The 18,584-nt window shown below is 40.1% G+C and overlaps 1 long non-coding RNA gene across 1 annotated transcript; it reads left to right on the forward strand.

Moving 5' to 3' along the window:
• Nucleotides 1–13,755, forward strand: LOC147328091 (uncharacterized). Its single transcript, XR_015129918.1, has 4 exons — nucleotides 1–231; nucleotides 5,305–5,395; nucleotides 11,339–11,389; nucleotides 13,233–13,755. It is a non-coding gene; the product is annotated as an uncharacterized LOC147328091 (long non-coding RNA).
• Nucleotides 13,756–18,584: the final 4,829 nt, after the last annotated feature.

The raw sequence follows: 18,584 nt of genomic DNA on the forward strand, positions 1-18,584 counted from the left end.
CTCCTGTGTTCCTGATCCAGGCAAGGGGAGAGACAAAGACCTGGTAACTGGGAAATGGTTTTCTCAGCTGTGCTTGAGGTTTACAGAATGGGTGGAATATTTTGAGGCTGCTTTCTCTGTGAATGCAGGGTGGTGGTGGTGGTGGACTCTTGGGACCATGTGCACCACCATCATGTTTCTCTCTACTCTGGCTTTTGTACTGCGCCAGCATTTCTTCAGCCGAAGTAAGACGTAAGTTATTAATTTTTTGTTCATCTGAGTTGATGGTTTTTGTCTTTGTTTGGAGCAGCAGTCATGCAGTACAAGTACGTTAATTTTGGTATAATAAATCTGCTACATCTTAAACTCATGTTTACCTGCACTGGAGATTTGACTTTGGTTTGACTACTGAAAACACGACTGAAAAAAAATTAATTCTTGAAGGTACAACAGGTGACTGAAGAAGTATTTTGGCAATCAAACTCTGTATTTTAGGATTCATTTAATTAATTTTTTTTCAATTTAACAATGTTTTTTTTTCTACTTGTGGAGCTTAATATCACTTAATATCATTTAAGTGGACCTGTTTATACCACTGCTGTAATCTGCAGTGTTATAATATTATATGCCCATCATGGTCAAAGTAAGTGCTTGAATGTTTGGAAGCAATCCCCAAACATTCAATTTCAGAGATATATATATATATATATATATATATATATATATATATATATATATATATATATATATATATATATATATATTAATAATTATTATTATTATTATTTATTTTTATTTTTTTTTTACTCCTGGTTCAATATGATGTCAGAGTGAGTGGATATCCCCAATATGGTGATCTCAAGCACATGGCTTTATCTGTGAACACAACAGCTCTGCCCACCTGCTCTTCACACCTTTTTACAAGGGGAAGCCAATCATCAGTAAGTTGCCTTTGAGTGGGACGAGCTAACACAGCAGCAGCAAATGGAGAATGAACTGAAGAGGCTCACCAAGGTTCAGCAGTTTATAGAATGGAAGAATATAAACACAAAGCTGAGTGACAGCTTAATATACTGCCTTTAAAGTGATGCTCATTAACAGTCAAATTCATTCTTAAATGCTCCAGAAAATAATGTTTAATCGTTTATGCAAATGTAGAGTATAAGATTTTGTTCATGTATTCATTGTAGTCGTTAGTGGTATTTACACCAATTTTTTGTTGCCCTTTCACAGAGACAAAGGCATACACACACATATTTGTGATGCAGTTTTAATGACTGTAAGTGCGCATTTGCTGTCACTAACATGCTTCTTGGTTTAAATCCTGACTTCTGGTTTATTTTCAGCACTCTCTAGGAAACCTTCCCTTCTAAGTAGTGATCTAATGGGAAAAAAAAAGCACAAAATGTCTTTACTCTCTGACCTTGCTCAACAATACAATCATAAGCATCATGCGACTTCTATGTGATCCCATATCTCAGAATCTTTGAGAATCAGGTAACTTTTTAAAAAGCAATGGAATATATTTTGCTTTCATCACCTGCCCTCGATGAGAAGGGGTCTTTTTTTAGGATTCATTGCTTCAGATGTGCTCATTCTCAGGTTGGCACATACTGATTTGTCCACACGGTTATGTATAATGTGGTGCGGCACCTCGGTTGAAGATTTATGCCTACTGCCAGAGTATGAGAAAGCACGGACAGCAACGTGAGTTCTTCTTGCCTTCAAATGTGCAGTCCCTGGGCTTGGTCTGTCTCTGTATCTTTACCTCATAATGATGTTCATCACTTACAGATGAACATAGCAATTATTTAGTGTGAACAACAGTTCAGTTTAGGACTTGTTCAGAGGTGACTGTGTGCTGGAAAACAAGCAATGATTACTGTGAAATGTTGTTGACTTTCACCATTAGTCAGCTTCATAGTGGTTTCTTTCACTGAAGGGAATTTCTGAGAACTGGATGCTATTTATAGCTAGAAAGAAGTAAAAGCTGACTGGAAATACCAAAATTATGGTGAGAGCTGCTAAAAGACTACTAACCAAAAGACTACAATTGCAAAGATAATCTCATCCATAATTCAGTAACACATTATGTATAGATTCAGGATCTATACATGATTGTTGTTGTTGTTGTTGTTGTTGTTTTTTGTTTTTTAACTCTATATTAATGTATCTAGATCCATATATTTATTTGTCTGTATCTATATTTATCTAGACTTTCGGGTTTATCTAATTTTACTGAGCAGAATTTGCGTGTTTGGAGATGTTGGTTCAAGCATTTGAAATTACTGCCAATGAAAATTGGAAAATAAATAAAAATCTGTTTCTGCTAACTCCGCTATCATAGGCTAGCTAGCTCCAACCACAACTTTATTGACATTTGCACCATGAACACATCACAGTAATAGGAAGGAAGAAGGACGTGTTGAGACTTTAAGCTGTGGGATGTCATTATTCTCTTGAGACGGCATCTCCATGTCACCACTACAATCAATGCCAGGCTGCACATGAAAAATCACCTCATTTAACATTACCAGGCATTGACCTGCCAATCAGATTCAAGTTCTGTTAACTGGAAGTACCTGAATGTCATTTGGGGTTGTTCAGGCACGCTTTAATCACTGTGTTCTAGTTTAAGAGGGTTACTGCTGTGCTTCCCATCACCCTCAGTCACGTCAGATTGCTTTGCACTTCCTGAGCCTGGTTCTGCTTAAGATCTCTTCCTGTTAGAAATGAGTTTTTCCTCCCCACTGCTGTCATGTGCTTGCTCATATGGGGTTGCTGGGTATCTCTCTGTAAGACATATATTTTTTAAAAGTACCTTGAGCTCCCTTTTGTTGAGGACTGGTGCTACATATATTAAAACTGATCTGAAATGTGGCCTACTGACTATTAACACCAGTCAGAGTTCTAAATACAGTCTCATAATAACGCAGATATTATCTCAAGTATGATATCTGAATAGGAGTTTAATATGAGCCTGTTAATATATCCTGTGATGGATTTAGGCCTTTTTCTGAGGAGCACTATTTTGCTCAGTAATTGCCTTGGATTTAAACTGTCAGTTTTCTCAGTAATGCCGGCACATCCAGTAATACGCATCCTTTTGTTCTGGCGTTAAATAAATACAGAACAAACACCCCAATTACACCGTACTCTATTTCCTGTGAGGTTAAATTGAATGTGGGTTAATGGAAAAGGTTTTCTAAGTTTTGAGAGCTGATTTTTAAATGAATTGGTAATTATATGAAACAAATTCACACAAGCTAAAAAATTCCTATGATACAATATTAAACATACTGCCACTGAGACGTGTATCGATCCATTTTCACACAAACATACCTATATCCAGAGTTTATGCACATTTCACATCATGCCAGTACCAAACCAAACTCCCTTTTGTAGAGTCTGTTTGATTTGTACATTTTCACACACTTTTAATTGAACCCATTATGCTAATTTACAAAAGAATATTTTTTGTTCTTGCACTCTACTAAACATTTGCAATAGTTGCAGTTCAAAATTATCTATATCTTGTTTCAAGGTGGTACACTGTTCCTTAGTCTTAAACAGACTGTTATCCCCCTGCTCTCTTATCATAAGCCAACTTTCTTCTGATTGGCTGCACCATGCAAACAGAAGGTTTTAACAGCAGGTGATAGAGCCTTATGGATTATTTTCTGGTTCTCTGATGCTTTGTTGATTATTATTATTATTATAAATCTATGTTTCAGTTATTCATGGTGAGGTATTAGTGCTTAGGTTGTCTCGTGCTTAGTATAGGTTTAGTTCAATGTCAAGTCTGCGTCTCTGTTTCTTGTTTCCTGTTTTATTGTGACGGTTTGTCTCATGTCAGCGTGTCTAGCTTTGCTCCCCCTGTCTCGTTAGCCCTAATCTCTCCCAGCTGTGTCTCCCTCCTTTTTCCCATCCTTGATGACTTCCTCAGTGTATTTAAGCCCCGTGTTTCTTTGTGTCAGTGTCGCTTCGTACCTTCAGAGTTGCCTGTGTTTCTGTGCTCAGTGTCATTGTTCAGTTCACGTTTTGTTCATCGCTAGCAATAAAGCGGAGGTTTTTCAGTTGCAATTCAGTCTCAGAGTCCTGCGTTTGGATCCTTGTCTCCGCCTGCCCGCACACCGAGCCCTGACAGAAACAGTGGACCGCCATGTCTAATACACATTTACTGTGATACTCAGTTGGTCAAAAACATTTTATTTAGAGCAATCTGAAGCCAGAGCTTTTAGCTCATAGAGAATATTTGTACTTTCATCCACCATAGTTACTATTATGTCACAGAAAATAAACAAAAGCATAATATGTTCACTTTGATCAGCTGTTTCTACCCAATGATCTGCAAAGAAGATTGAATCAAAGGGTTGTGAGCCTCAGCGTAAGATTGTTTCTCATAGAAGTTCATGTTGGAATTTGAGGTCTGCTTAGGGAAAATGAAGACAATGAGCCCAAAGTGTAAAGCCATCTTACCCTAACCCTAAGAATTATAGTTTTGCAGTATAATTCATTGTTATATTTAACCATTTTAGGCTTTTTGGGGACCATTTTCATCCGGGGTTGGGGGTTTTGGCACCGTAGACCTGATATGTGAGAATTTGATACTGGTTAGCCTGTAAAACATCCTTTGTATGGCATATAAGCCATATTATGATGGGTTATGTTATATCAGCATAATATATTCTCTGTGCTGTTCACATCAATAGCTCCTGCTCCTGCTGCTCCTTATCCGCTCGATCCAGCAGCATCATCACCCAAACCATATACAATGTTTTGGTGGTGCGAGCACATCTGAAGCAGCCTGTTTCCTGCTGTGGGAGAAGGGGGGGAAAGTGATCTATGTTTTCTAAAACAATCCAAAGTTAGTTGTGAAAATTTCCTATGAAGACCCTAATAGCTGTTTTCCAAGTGTAATGCACTGATTTTGTCCTCGAAGGGATTGAACAGTCATCATTAGGGTGTTGAGCGTGTTTTCTGCGTGGTCTCTGAGCAATTCCTTCAGTTAACAACGCGTCTTTAAAAACTGCAGCAAAACCATGGTTGTTGTTCCAGAAACTTATTGTGCAGAGAAAATTACATCAAAGCGGGAACATTTCACTTCCCATTTAGGTTCGCATCATAAAAGATCCTTCTCATTATAAGAAAACAAACAAGTGCAAGCTGACCAGCAAAACAGAACTTTTTTTTCTTCTTCCCAGAATGCTGATCTTATACCTCCATTATCTCATCACTTATCACCTTCACAAGTACTTTTTTCATTGCCGTATCCTCTCTCTGACCCCCCTGTCCCCCACTCTCCCACTCCCTCTTCCTTCACAGCTTTCCAAAAGGCTCGCGGGAGAAGGAGTCACCATCGGTGGAGAGCAAAGACACTGACAAGTGACACTCACTTAATGGACATCCAACTCAGGTAAGCATTAATGGATTTTGGTGCCACAGATCATTTCCATTAAATAATCACAGATAAAAGCTTCTGTTGTGGCATTTATCGGTGAACCCTTTTGTAAAACAACTTTTTGATGTAAGAAGCACAACTTCTTTTCAGAAAGTGCTGTTTTCCTGTTTTGTTTTGTTTTTCTCTCCGATTCACCTGCACCAGTAGTCTTAGTTTGCTCATATAGTTTTTACTACTTTTGATATTGTTCCTGGGCAGACATCTAATTAGTGAGTTAAGGCTTGAATGGTGATTCTAAATTGGTTAATTTGAGAATGGTTGCCTTTCCCTCTGTGTTAGCCTTTATTTCAGCCACCTATTCATATTCCTGTCAAAAATATTTTGAGGAACATCCAGCTCCTATATTCAGTGCCCTGTTTGTTTAAATGTGTTTTATTTGTCCATAGCTTCCAGTATGAATAGTTTGAATGTTCAGACGCAATAGGAGCATGCTGGAAAGGTGAGACCTGCATTATTCTGCAAAACCCTCATACCGCACCCCAGCCTCCTCTAATGATCACAGCCCAAAGCCAGCTGAAGCATCTTCCATTATTTAGAAACGCTGCACTGAAAGGCAATCTATCATTAAAAGATGTGCATTCTCTCAGCTTTTGTTGGACTGATAATGGGACCGTAACAAGGCAGCACCTTATAACGTCCAAAAACAATGACTACCACCGACAGTTTGGCTCTGTGTTAACAGAGATCAGTTTCCAGACTCGTGTTACACTTTGTGAAAACTGTGTTGGCCCTTTGAGGAGCTGGTTGTGGTCAGTGCTGTGATCCAGCACACTGCGTGGAGGCGACATCATGGCTAAGAGAGGAGACAGCAGGGCAGCCGATGCATTGTTTCCAGGGCACTGGAGGGATCTGAGCGAGTGGAGCATAGAGAAGAGACAAAGCCACAGAGTAAGACTGTTTTTCCACAAGCTGTCCTGAGCATGTTCTAGTCTTGTTTTCTAGGTACAGAACAAACTGAGAGCATCTGCACATTGCTGACTACTGCCAGCACAGTCAATACTCAGTAATTTAGACGGCATGCTCTCTATTTTGGTCAATTCAATAACACACTGATTATCGATCAGAAGATCAGTCAGTGTCACTGCTCCTTTATTATGTCTGCAAATTATATGAATAATTTGCATATGGCTTTTCTCGTGCTGCTTCTTTCAAGGATACAGCAGTTAATGAATTTAAGGCTCATCATCACAAGTACTAATGCATTGAGCTTGTTAGTGTTTGTCAGATTGAACTGACTAAGCTAACCATTACAAACCATCATGAGACAGGTTAGTTTTACTAATATTTTTTACATTATACATGCTTCCCTTAGGCAATATTATTAGAAAACACTGTGTATACATTTTTATTGCTATGCAGATTTTACCCAGCGTTATCTATCTATTAAGCCCAATGACAAAAATCAACTAGTTAACCTAGAGGAATGTCTTAAAGAAATAAAGGCCTGGATGACTTCTAATTTCTAAATTTAGTTAAAATTTAGGTACGCAGTTTGTAGAAACTGGTGTATAACCAGATGCTTTTGTTATATGGCGTTACCATGGCCACCGGTGAGGAATCTCGTAGTCATTTGTGATCAGGATATGTCCCTCAATGTGCACATTAAACAAATACGGAGAACTGCCTTCATTCATCTGCTCTGTACTGTTAAAATGGGAAACATCCTGTCTCAGACTAAAGCTAAAAAGCTAGTTCATGCATTTATTACTTCCCGGATTATTGTAATTAATTTTTGTCATGTTGTTCCTTTAAGTTCCTTAAAAAGCTTTCAGCAGATCCAAAATGCCTCCACAAGAGTACTGACAAGGACTGGAAAGAGAGCATATTTCTTCCATAGAGGGTTCTCTTCATTTATTACCTGTTAAATCTACAATTTTAATTTTATTTTAAATCCTGAAAAATCTGGCTCTGTCATAACTTAAAGATCTTATAATACCTTACTATTCTACTTCATTAAAGCCTGCAGAAGATTTCTTCCATGTTAGTTTTTTCTTCCTACTGTTGGCTAGTGCTTGCTCATAGGAGGGTGTTTGATTGTTGCATTTTATTTTTAATATTGAAGGGTCTTTATCTTGCAATATAAAGCACTTTGAGTCAACTGATGTTGTGAATTAGCACTTTATGAATAAAATTGAGGAGAATTTGATCTTACTGATGAGGCCTTGTTGCAGTAGTAATTCTGGTTAGTTACAACAGGAACTGCAGGTTCAGACATTCGGTTTGAGTGCTTGACGGACGAGAAAATGGCTGAATGCTCCAAATCAAAATATTGTAGTTCTGTGGATAGCAAACCCACCTGAACCAGTGAAGGAGAACAGGATAGTTTGGATGTATCCATAGATTAGGTATGCCATATCTGAAAAATAACTCGTAACAAAAACTGTTTCTCAGAATAAACGACTCTCTCATTTTCATCCTGGTAGTTTCCATCATTTATATTCCTTAAAATCTGCAAAGCTTGTGACTTTTTGGTAACTTGTTACTGTCCTTGATGAGTAAGGCATTACACAGGCCAACCTACTTGCTATAAAAAATTTTTTAAAGCCTTCCCTTCATGTACATTGGGTAAAAGCCAGACTTCAGAAATGTTTGTTTTCTACAGAACCAGTAAAAATGTGGGAGAAAAGAGTCTTTCAACACACATTCGTTCACTTGGTGATGAAGAATGGTGTCAATTATATCAGTACAAATCTGCCATAGGTGTTTAACTGGTGACATTTAAGGCCATAGCATATAATTCTCATCTTTTTCATACTCATCTATTCGTTCAGTTGGCCCATGTGCCCTTTTGGCATTGTTAGATTTAAAGACATCACTTCAAATAGGATAAAAATGTTTCACCATAGGTGAACACTCAGAATAACTGTGTACTGTTTTTCATGGACCCTTTCCTCCAAAAGCATAAAATGGACACAAAACATGTCCAGCCCTTACGTCATACTGGGCTCTTTTTGTGCCACTTTTTTCATTCGTATGAACGCCATTTCCGCTGTGTTGGGTGTAACATAGCCAAACTTGCCACCCGGTTTCGTTTTTGTAAAAAATTCAAATTTTCAGTCTGATTTTCTTACATCAGCCTAACACGGCTTAGCAGCAAAAATACTCACACTCATCACCCTAGGGACCGTTTTGTGCCCCATTGAAACCCATTATAAACGCTATTTTTCACGGCAAAAAAATTACGGTCAAATCGATCGTGATCGGTTATGTTTCCGTTTGCAGTACTGGCCTTAGAGTTGTAATTTTTTTATTTGTCCACCGGGTGGCGCCCTTGCTCCACATTTGACCCCGGGCTGGAAAACAGCGGGCTGCTTAAACAGGCCTGCGGGAAACGAAGCCTCATTTCCGGCGTGCAGCAGCGGCTTCGCCCGCTGATCGGGCGGGACCATTTTCGGCCCCTAGGACCGTTTGAGGGTGCATTTTTTTTTTTAATCAACAGGAAATGACGTATTTGTTGTGACGTGGTACCGGACGTGTGTGTTGGAAAAAGGGGTCCGACGCAACATGCCCCGGTCATCGTCGGGAGTTAACCCAGGAGGATGCACTGATTTCGGCCTAGAGGAGGAGCATTTGCCGCCTGGAGACCATTTTCTGGTCCTGAAAAAAAAAAAAAAGGCGATCGAAATGAAGGTTGGTGCCAATCTTTAGTCCATCTAAAGGCCTAATTATAATAACAATCAAATATTACTTCAAATGGTTTTTTTTTTTTAAATATTTCGTTTTGTTTTGGGGGGCTAAAAAAAACGGTGCGCTCATGTAATTAAACTGCGATTAAAAGGGTTAAAACCCCCGAAATATAATTAAAACTTTACATGGATAGTTCAGGGAGAAGTAGTTTTAAAAGACTGGCTAATTTAAAGTGGAAAAAAATATGAATATATAATCTTTTTATAGCATTTTTCGGGCGTGGCAGAAAACGGTCCCTAGGGTGATGAACGTAAGTTTTTTAAAGGATGACGTGAGGGCCAGCAAATCACCTGACAGCAGGAGTCAAGTGCTCAAGATCGTCCTTTAAATGATGTCTTGTCTATACATGCTTATATATATGTTTACCAATACAGGATAAAACACTGCCTTACAATCAGGCAAGTTCTTAAAGCCCACCTACATTTTTTGTGTTTTTTGACTGAGCTGATATTAAAAAATGTACCAATTAAAGTATTAATTAGTTTGGTTAATGAAGCTGTGAACACAAGTAAATTACCTCACAGTGACCATGAAGCAGAACTGCACCATGCTGTGCTCACAGCAAATATTAAGAGAGACGAGGACGAATCAGCCCATCGGCACAGATCTGTCTCCAGCTGTGTGTGAACTTTTAATTTAAGTGGAAATTAAATACCTTAACCCCTTTCACCCGGGAGGCTGTGTCAATTATAAAAGCACCATTTTTCCCAAGTTGCCATGGGCGACTCATTCACTAAACTACTACCGATGACAAAGATTCTGCTTCAACGAATTGAGTACAGCTGCAGTGCTGACACATTGGTATTACAGACTCTAATTTATCCTTTTTATTTATAAAAGTCACTGGTCATGGCCGGTCTGAGTATTTCTGCTGGGTTTTTTGCACATATCCTTGTCTGGGGTTTGCAGAGAATGATCTGAAATTAGAAACTTTTCAGTTCTCAGGGTGAGAATACTTTGATGCAAGAAGTCAAAGGAGTAACCAGACTACTTCAAGCTAAAGACAACAGTAACTCATTAGAATCACAGTTTGCAGAAGAGCATCTCTGAACTTGCACAGCCTCACTAAAACTGGAACACTGTTAAAATGTTGGCTGGTCTAATGAGACTCAATTTCTGCTGCAACACTCAAATCGTAGGGTCGGAATTTGCCTTCAACAACATGAAAGCAGGGATCCATCCTGCCCTGTGTCAAAAGTTTAGGCTGGTGGTGTAATGTTTTGTGGCACACTTTGGGCCTCTTTGCACCAACTGGACATAAGTTATGCCTATCTGAGTGTTGTTGATGACCAGGTCCATCACTTTATGACAACAGTTGACTCATGGCTGCTTCCAGCAGGACAACGTATCAAATCACGAAGCTCAAATTCTCTCAAACTGGTTTCTTGAACATTACAATGAGCTTACTGCACTCAAATGGCCTCCACAGCCACCAGATCTGAGTTCAGCACAGCACCTTTGGGATGTGGTGAAACAGGAGTTTCACATCATGGATGTGCAGCCAACAAATCTGCAATGATTGTGTGATGTTGTCACGTCAACATGGACCAAAAACTCTGAATATTTCCAGCATCTTGTTGAGTCTGTGTTACAAAGAATTAACACCCCTCTGAAGGAAACAAAACGGGGTCCAGTCTGGTGTTATATATACTGTATAAAAGAATAGTAATGATGCATAAATCAGACTTTCTTCCTGATGACCAACTAAAACAACAATTACTTTAAAAAAATAACTAATGAGTAACTTTGTGTCCCTCGTTGTAAAGGTTTACTCCAAATCAATGAGACAAGAGACAAAAACCAGAAAACATTTGTAATTGCTGAAAAACTGTGCTTATGCTGGACCTCCTTACACACTTAACATGACCTTGAGACAAATGTAGAGCATCTTCAAACAGAAAACGTGTCCTGTAAAGTGAGGTATGTTGTTTAAATTGGTTACACTGAAGGCTGCCCTTTCCATCTAAACTGAAGCAGACCACCTGTGTGCATTAGAGGTGCAGTAAGGTTGCTGCCTCCCGGAGCCTCTTTAATATTTTATCAACCAAAATGTGAAAGCTCTCTGTATGCTCAGATCTGTGTCTGCTGTGATCAAAAGGCGCATGAGCCAATTTCGTTTGCAACATCTTTCTTTAAATGATGAAATACTTCATTTTGTTGCTTTCCCTGTGTCCCCTTTGACAACCCGCACCCACCTCCTGCTCCACACAGAGCTGGGTTTTAGATGTGGAAGCTGTGCTCAGGTCCATGGAAAGACAGCTGGTAAGTTGATCCAAGTCTGTTTTAATAAACGTTAATAGATATTACTATATAATAAATCTAAATCAAAATGGTAAACTCCTAAAAAATTTTAATTTAGGGCATCGTCTGAAGTTTTTCTTTCTTGCACGCTTTTCTCACTTTTGGTTCAAACCTCTCCGTGTGAAGTTTTGTTTGTTTGTTAGCTAAACTGGTGTTTCTAAACTGTTGGTAGGTGTGGATATAATTGTGAATGGATGGTAATAAACTCCAGAAAATGTAGGTGGAATTGGGGAGAAACTGCCCTGCAGCAGGAGGCATTTTACATCAGTTATATTCTGATTGCTGCCTCTCACTACAGTGTGTGGATTATTTGCATCGAGTGTGCATTCAGGCATCACGCAGGTTAGAGGCCATTTAATGACCAATCTATTCCAACTGCAGAGCCTATTTGTATTCCCACAGCACATCCATCGAGGCTGCAGTGCCAGTCGCGGTCACGGATGCATAAGAGAAGCAGTCTGAGCGAAACCAAGCCTGAAAATGTCCTTTAGTACACCAGCGGTCCCCAACCCCCGGGCCTCGGAACGGTACCGGGCCGCGAGAGTTGAGGCTCAGGTGTGAAATGTATGGTTTTCAGGGTTTTTAGCGTTATTTTGTTATCGTTAACTCTGTTTTCCTGGGTCTTTTCACGCGTGTTATGAATAAATCTTCCTTTTTTCGGTACCGGTACTAGTTTTATTTTGTTGTATTTATCCGCGACACATTAAAGGCCGGTCCGTGAAAATATTGTCGGGCATAAACTGGTCCGTGGCGCAAAAAAGGTTGGGGACCGCTGCATTACACCGTAAATGGACTGAATCTGTGAATCGAATTGGATATTTAGATCTGGATTTATTTGTGATATTTTCTTGAAAACTCCAAGACAACATCTCCCAACATTACAAATTCAGTTTCACATGTCTTTGTGAAAGGGGGCAGAATGTCACAGCTGTTAGTGCTGTCACTCTGCAGCAAGATGGTTCTTGCTTTTAGTGATGTGTCGGTCGCGAACGAAATGGCTCTTAGAGCCGGATCTTTGACGTGAACGACGCGAGCCGGCTCCTTATCGCGAGCCGTGGGGGTTTTTTTTTCCCAAAAAAAGCAACAAAAAACCTGAAGAGCCAGTTCGGAGCTGAAAAGAGCCGGCTCTTTTTAGTGAGTCGAGCTGAAAAGAGCCGGTTCTCTAAAAAGAGCCGGAAATCCCATCACTACTTGTTTTGAACCTCCTGGTCAGATAGATGGAGACTCCAAATACATGTCCAAGGAAGTGTTTCTTAGGTTAGCTACTTTATTCCAAGTTGGCCTTAGGTATGGATGTTAGCAGCTGTTGAGCTGCTGAATCTATCCCAAACCCCTAATATTACCATATATCTTGTGAGAAAAAGGATGGATCAGTGATAATAGAACTTGCTCTTATGTAGCGCTGTTCTACCTTACCGGATGTGGGGTATGTTTAACATTTACACTCCAATAAATGACGAGAAACTCAGGGGTCTTGCCCAAGGGTACTTTGGCATGTAGACTCATGGATTAAATCACCAAGATGACCTGCTCTACCTCCTGAATCACAGCCAGGAGGTAGAGCAGGTCAAGGACATCGTTCAGATTCTGGTTGACTTTATCACTTTGAAGTTGGGCAAACCTTCAGCTCTGGTAAATTTTCCAAAACTTTGAGTAACCTGCTAACAAACTGAACCAGTCATACAGTCTCCTCAGCAGAAGTAACGACTGTGTATTTTCAGTTGTGTTTAAATGTTTTTTTCAAATGTATACCCTAATGTTGGCAGTGAAGCATCAAACTAAAGTTTCTTCTTTTTTTCCTCAGAATTCTCTTTTGGAGAAATGTCCTCAGTCGAAATGTGGAAACAGCCCAGTGGGTCCTCTATCTCCTTTAAGCCACAGCAGGTCTCGCTCCAGTCAACAAGCTGATCCGTAAAGTCAACTTTAGATGCTTTTCAACTTTCTGAGCAAAACAAATCCCATATTTTTGCCCCAAACAGTCACTTGGAGTAGACAGACTTTGAGCACTTCTTGTTGCCGGTTTTCCTTTATTCCAGCAACAAAGAGCCCACAGAAGTGTACGCTCTGTGCCACGAGCACCAAACCTGCTGTGATTGGCAGCTTTGTTGGAGGGGTTTTTTTTGGCTTGCTAAAATCCCTGTGCAACAATCTCACCTCTTAAGTAGTTGTTTGACATTACAGGGAGGAAAGCAATTTCACACCCGGTTGTATCATTACTCAACTGTTCCATAAGCGATGAAAACCTGACGGTCTCTGGAATGACTGAAAAACTTTCTGTCATTACCGAGCTGCCAGACCAGAAATAAACAAGTGTTTTCTGTGATGTACACGCACAGCCTGCTGCATCTTTATTTGAAGGGAAATCCACACCCACACTCCCAGCAGCACAAAAAAATTAAAGCTCCCTGGCTTATTCGTTTCTATAATTGAGCCTTTTGCTCTGCACATGGATTCACAAGCATGTCGAATTACGAATAAATCATATAGCGTGACAATGGGCCCCCTATGCACAGGATCTTGGCAATTAATACTGTTTTTCATCTTTTTATGGGCTGCATCATTTCCCTTGCCGACAAATGAGATCTTATTTCCTGCCTGATTACATAAGTGATTGGATCCTTATTGATATTAAGGTTGTGCGCTGCCCCAGAGATACCAGTGTGCGTTTAATGATACGTTCCAGTGGGAGCGACAGACCGCTAAGTTATTTTCGAAAAGGGACCAAAACCGCCTCTGTGGCGGGAATATGGCCGACTGTTATGCATCTACTCTATTAAGAACTCCATTATTGTGAATATCCCTGTTTGTCACTCTGACAACTGTGTACAACAAATCCCTCCGGCTGAAGTACTCCACTGGCAGAAGCCCGGGGAACTAATGAGCCTAATATGTCCCCAGGAACGTCGCCTCTGCCAAGTGTGCACTCTAAATCCTCCTGTGTAATCAAGGCGGTGCAGGACATGGATATCTGCAGATAGTGGCAGTAGTACTTCCATATCTCACTGTTGTCTCCTGCCCTGATGAGTCTGTCTGACTCAAATTACTAGGTGAAAGCGGGGTTTTTGTGCTGCCGGTAACGTGGAGTAGCTTGGGTAATGACTATGGTCTTCCTGAACACTCTGGTAGACCATGGGAGATAATCTAATGAAGGGGAGAGAGCCATGGTTCATAATTGCCTGAGAGAGAAGCTGGAAGAAAGGTACACATGGAGACTCAAACCTGTTTTTCCTGCGCGCTCCAAACTCAGATGCTGCTGCAAAAGCAGGAGAGGAATCAAGAGATGCTGATGATAGTCGTGCATGTTAAGGACACAGAGCATTTAAGCAATCAGACCTGTTCAGAGTCGTTCTGCACTGATACTGTTTTAAGTGTTAATGTTTTAGCTGATTTTGAAATGGGATGCTACAGCCTGCTGCTGCAGACTCTTGGAGTTTGAGGTGAGGACCCAAACGCAGACAAAACGAGGTGTGGAAACAAACTTAAATTTGTGAACCTTTTTAGGTTTTACACTAAGACACAAAATAACGAAAAAAACAGAATGTAACCCAAACCTGTAACATAAACTGGGAAAACTACTAAGAACCTAAGAAACCATGAATCCTGGACACACAAGGAGAGGTGCGCAGACAACCTGATGATGAACACAGGGAAACTCCCGCAATAAATGCACATGAGGGTGACGAGGGAAGTGGAAACACACGAGAAACGCAGCTGGGATGAATAGGCCTAATGACACAAGAGGAAGCAAAACTGAGCACGAGATATCAAAATAAAACAGGAATCGCGCAGACTAAGACACACAGACTTGACACTGGGACCGGGAAAGAACAGGAGAACATGGAAACGGAGGGAGATGAAGGGCTGGGGAGACATGACATGAAACATGGGAACAGAAAAGCGAGCGGAGACACGGAGGGAGACACAGACATAACGAACATATACATACACATCAACAAGAAAACATGGATCATAATTCTAATTAAACTTACAACCTAACCAGGTCTAAACTCTATGCAAACTGTAAACACTAGAAGTTAAACATTTCCCCAAAATAGCAAAAAGGGATCAAAAATACAAAATGCACTCAAAATGCTGAGTCAACGGCCCAGCACGCTGACATCGGAGAGGTTATAAAGACTGATGGTTGTGTTTCGTATTCACGTCGGTTGTCCTGTTTCACTAATTTGTGCCTCCTCCTGTGTGTGACCTGGAAATCAATCTCAGTACACCATGTTGTTAGACGTGTCTCAGCTCCTAAAAATACATCTGCAGGTCGGAGCGGAGCGGCGGCTTCGCTAGAAGAACGATAACGGAGGATACACACGTGTATCCTTTTACAGAAGGATTTTCTGTCGATTACTGTTTCTATGTATTTTTAATTTAATTAAAATTGTCCATAAATATAAAAAAGACATTAAAGGGTTGACTTAATGATGTGTTTCGGATAATTGTCCTGGCACATAACCTGACTGAGCTTGAACTTCAGGGCATGAGCTGATGGAGAGACATCCTCCTTCAGGTCTTTCTGGTAGAGAGAATTGATGTTTCCATCAGTTACAGTAAGTCGTCCTGAAGCAGCAAAGCAACCCCAGACCATCACATTACCACCACCATGTTTGACTGTTGGTCTTTGTTGTTGTTGTTTTTTAAATGAAATGCTGTGTTAATTTATAACACGTGTAACAACACTCAAAACATCCAAAAAAGTTCATCCTTTGTCTCATCAGTCCACTGAATATTTTCTGAAAAGTCTTGAGGATCATCAAGATTGTCGAGATGTTCTTATCTTTCTCTCTTGCCAAATGTGAGACGAGTCTTGGTGTTCTTTTTGGTCAGCAGTGGTTTTCTCCTTGGATCTCCCATGGATGCTGTTTTTGCCCAGTCTCATGAACTCTGACCTTAACCAAGACAAGGAACAGAGTTCCTTAGACGTTGTTCTGGGTTCTGACCTCCTGGATCAGTCGTTGATCTCCTGTGAACATTCACCACTGTTCCAAGTTGTTTCCATTTGTGGATAATGGCTCTCACTTTGGTTCACTGGAGTCCCAAAGCCTTAAAAATGTCTTTGTAACCCTTTTCAGAATGATAGACGATAGATGTTTCTGTGGATCATGACATGCTCTGTTTATTTTTGAGATATTTTAGCCTGCTTCACTTTGTCAGACAGATTTTTATTTTGTGATTCAACAGGCCTGGCAGTAAGCCGGCCTAGGAATGGCCAGTGAAAGTGAACTCAGCCACAAAGAAATGTGGTTAATCGCAGTTATAATATTAATTAACTTTTTCCACAAAGGATAAACTTTGTCTTAAAAAAAATCCAATCAGCATTTAAAAACTGCATTTTACATTTAGTATGGTTATTCTTATCTAATATAAAAGTTTTTGGAAGATGTTATACGTGCAAGTGTGAAACATTTTCCACAGTTGTAACTTTAAAGCAAGGTGAGGAGGATCATTTTGTTAAATACCCCTTTTCCTCACCTCCTCTGCTCTGGGACTGCAATGTGAGGAGAGGAGTCATGGATGTGCAGTGGAAATGAGAAGGGGAGTGTGTCTATGGCTAACGTGTGGAGTGCAGCGGTTGAGATGCATTGTCCATAATATCGAGTAGTTTCTTAAACATCCTCCTATTCACCACAAGGTCAGACATCACAAAGATGGACTTTCACATCGATTCATCTGCTGCACAAAGAAGTTTAGTCTTAGACATGTTAGGCAGGACAAGTTTAGACACTTTTTTTCAAATAACAAGAACACGGCTGAGTGACAGTATCTAAACACCCAGCTCTATTTACCGTGGTCGAAAATGTTTGTATTTGGGAAGAATTCAACGGTTATGATGACGTTTTACTGGGAAACAAATGCAGTGACAGAAAGCAGTAGCTGTGCAAACCCACAGCAGGGCCTGGATGCTCCGGCTTCTTAACGTGACTTGTTAATTTTTCATGCGGGTGCTTACCTCCGGCAAACATGGCTGGCGATGACCTCACTGCTCTTCATTTTCAATGGGTTCTCTAAAAACTGCATCTCATTGCTTCCTTAATAATAAAAAAAACCTCAAATTACAAGCCACCATTTCCTCTTTTTTGTGTTGTTGTTGTCGAGTGTCACAAGTCGAAGCAGGTGTCACATATTGCTACCATGGCAACATCAGTTTTTGGTCTTCAGTTAGCCTGAGAGTAAGGTGTCTATGAATTAATCGGTCTTTATTCTTGTGAGGCTGGCAAAATAACTGCAAATGTATGCAAAGAGGTATGCACCGAACGTTCGAACAGTTAAGAATGCAAACTGTAAGAAAAAGCAAAAAACCTTTGACATGTGGTGGATTACTGAATCAGTACATTACTTTTTTAGTGGGTTAAAAACTTTCTGGTTATTATTGACTGTTTGGTTGGTATAGGAGGCAAAATGAACGTGAATCTGCACTGGTATCAGGTGACAGTACCGCGAGGATGTGGCTGCAGTGGATAGATGCAGTTTTCACCTCACGTCCTCTTGTCCAGGCTGACCAAGGACATCGTTCATGCTTCTATTCAGATGATCCTAGGTTTTCCTTCTCTTTTTTTTTTCTTTTTCAGTTCAGTTTTGAACCTCTGAGCTAAAGTCGCTAAACTTTACCAGGTGATAGAAAACACTCTAAACCCACAAAAGGGCAAAGAAGACAAAACTGGATCCAAGAGAGAGAGAAAAAGCAGTAGGAAGAATTTTTCTTGTATCAAATATTTTTCTTCCTCTGTAGCATTCGTCACTCTTCTACCAGTTTATTTATCCATTGTTGTGATTGGGCAGATACTGCTAATGTTGCCCCTTTAATGCAAACATGCAGGTGAATACCTGGGTTACCTTAACAATATGCTGATATCGCTCCGTGCGACTGTTATCCTGAGTACTGATGATAGGTTAAGTGAATCCAGATTTAAAAAAAAAAAGTTTGGGTATGTTGAACCTGTCAGAGGTCAGGGCCTTGATGAGTGAAGACAGAACATTGTCTATAGCTTGTTCATTGGAAATGAGACACAGGTGGAAACAATTTAATGCTGGTGAAACTAATGAGACATTAGAAAACTGTATCGTAACATACAGACTAAACAGGGGAACACATATATAGCAGGGGCAAAATAACAAACGTAACAAAACAAGGGGCCATGACATGAGT

The sequence above is a fragment of the Aulonocara sp. 'chitande type north' Nkhata Bay genome, linkage group LG6 (assembly GCF_057382095.1).
Source record: "Aulonocara sp. 'chitande type north' Nkhata Bay isolate Kocher_YH1m ecotype deep benthic linkage group LG6, A_spYH_male_GT1.1, whole genome shotgun sequence".
Classification (NCBI taxonomy): Eukaryota; Metazoa; Chordata; class Actinopteri; order Cichliformes; family Cichlidae; genus Aulonocara; species Aulonocara sp. 'chitande type north' Nkhata Bay.